Genomic DNA, 2,377 nt, shown 5'->3' with positions numbered 1-2,377 from the left:
AAATCCAAATTAAGAAATTGCTTAAACACAAAAAATGTGGATACTTTGATGCATATATCAATTGAGGGGCCAAGCAGCTTGGATGATTTTGATTTCTCCGATGCAATACGGATGTGGACTAATGGAGCAAAAACAAGTCGACATATCTATGGAGACACTGTAAGGTAACTTTAAATATTTATTTTTTACTTTTTAGCTTGTATCTTTCCATAGTATATGTGAAATATTTTATTGTATCATTTTAAAGCTCAGTGCTTATAATCAACTATATGTCTATCTTTATGTAGGCTAAATGATACTGAAGATCTTCCCGCCCTAGGCTCACAAGGGGTAAACTACTTTCTAATTATCTTAATTATCAATCGAATTGCATGTGTCTACTTAGATATACTAATATATATCAATATTGTTACTAACTTTTTTTCTTATGCTCAATGTGTAGGTTTATGAAGACCATGAGGAGCTTGCACATTGAATTCTATGTGTGTGTGTGTGTGTGTGATGCCTTCTGTGTATGTGTGGTTTTTGTCCATTATAGTATGATTATTTGGATGTGTGGTTTTTGTTTATGTGTGTGTGTTTGTTTCATTTATTTAAAAAAATCCTAAAAATATATGGCCAATGATGACAAAAATCTTGGATCCTTAGCTTGTCGTAGTTAAGGATCCTATAGAAAGATCATATTTTATGATTGTGCATTTTGTACCATAAGTCCATCCTGCCAACTTGATCTCTTATTGTCATAGTAACCTTCAACAAGTGTGAAAGCTGGCCACTGCAACTTTTACATGCTTCTTCATACATACAGCACGATGTGCACCTAGTGGCGCAGGTGGGTTCTCCCAGCAGAAGCAGAGAAAGATCTGGCGGCGGCACTAGTCGAGCTGCACTGGTCAAAGATCACGGGTGTCTCCGTGATGACGCTGTTTACCTCGAAGGTGATGGTGCTGGAGCCATTGTCTACAAGCACGTACACGGGTTGCCAAGAGTGCGGTCCGTCCATCTCTAAGGTGAGGCTGCAGATATCTTGCACGCAAAGCCCCGTGGTAGGGAGGAAGAAGGCATCGCCAGCGACGAAGTTGTACTCCGTAGGGTTGTTGGTTCTCCTCAGGTAGACCTCCACCCAGTCGCCATTGCTGTTTGTGAAGGTTGCGTAGGCTCCCCCGTGACTGCCCGCGCCACTGTCGTTGGAGGTCCTGGCCTTGATGAAATATGCGCAGCTCTGTTATGTAAAGACACGAATCAATGTTGGTGAAGGAGCACGGAGGACTAACGTTAATGAAAATCGGAAAGCGTGATATCGATTTTGCGCGAACATATTAGCATGAGAAAGCAGAACAGTAGGATTATAAGGAATGATTATTCGCTCAAACCATGGTCCCCGAAGAAGCAGCGTGAGACTGATAAAGGGTGGAGGCACAAAGGAGAAGGCCGAAGACAGCGATGAGGAGCTGGACATTGGAGGAAGCCATTTGAATGTTCGAATGAGGGCTGAGAGCTGAGGTGAATTGATCTCATCGCAGCTAGGAGGAGCTACTTATTATACACATACACAAGGTGGCTTCAGGATGAGCCGCACGCGTCACGCGCCTAGTTCTCGTGACTCGAGTCACGTTAGACTCGTGAGTGCTCCTGCCGCCATCGGCCTGGCGCTCAATCGCATTTTGGGTACGTGATGATCTTTTTTGCGGTCCTGATGGCAGACGCCCGTAGAGTAGTAGTACGTAGGTGGCAGAGCATGCGGACGACTCACGAGTCAGAGAGATAGAACCTATAGTAACTAGTGGAAGATCGAATGAAGGAGTAGACCCTCGTGGAAGATCGAAATCATCGAATGAAGCGAAATTACCCGCGTATATGATATATCCAAAATGAAAGATGAGAATCGAGATCATGTGCACTGCTACGAAATATGAGCCTTGTGGCAAAAACGTTCGGCGTGACTGCAATACCGTGAAAGATCGAACGACGAAGTAGACCCTATATGTGGTGACTCGTGAGCCGAAATTATCCGGATATGTGTGGTATATCCTTTACAGCTACGAAATATCAGCGTTGTGGCAAAAATGTTCGGCGTCACTGCAGTAGCAGTAGTGCAGTACCCATCACTCGAGGCTCCAGTATTGATTTTGAAGGAGACTTATTAGGAGTAAGAGCGCCCTATCCAATTCAGTCGATGCCAAAATTTACTTCCTCCGAGACACGACAAACCATTCAAGTACTTTTGGCACTGATTCGTTGATGATCGAGTATTGATTGATAGATCCGACTGCCGAGTTCAATTCTTCAGAGACCATTGTATTCTTGGCAGTGGGCACTTGCTCTTTCTTGCTCGCGTATTGATTAGTCGATGCCAAATTCTGGGCTTCAGAGACCA

The 2,377-nt window shown here is 43.8% G+C and overlaps 1 long non-coding RNA gene across 1 annotated transcript; it reads right to left on the bottom strand.

The window, feature by feature from the left end:
• Positions 1-803: 803 nt before the first annotated feature.
• Positions 804-1,551, bottom strand: LOC147886191 (uncharacterized). The gene is made up of 2 exons (XR_015543340.1): positions 1,374-1,551; positions 804-1,222 (listed from the first exon to the last, which is right to left on the bottom strand). It is a non-coding gene; the product is annotated as an uncharacterized LOC147886191 (long non-coding RNA).
• Between the last annotated feature and the right edge of the window lie 826 nt (positions 1,552-2,377).

The sequence above is a fragment of the Dipteris shenzhenensis genome, chromosome 24 (genome assembly GCF_047967505.1).
Source record: "Dipteris shenzhenensis isolate YYH24624 ecotype China chromosome 24, Dip_SZ_1.0, whole genome shotgun sequence".
NCBI lineage: Eukaryota > Viridiplantae > Streptophyta > Polypodiopsida > Gleicheniales > Dipteridaceae > Dipteris > Dipteris shenzhenensis.
This window is presented reverse-complemented; position numbering and strand designations above follow the sequence as displayed.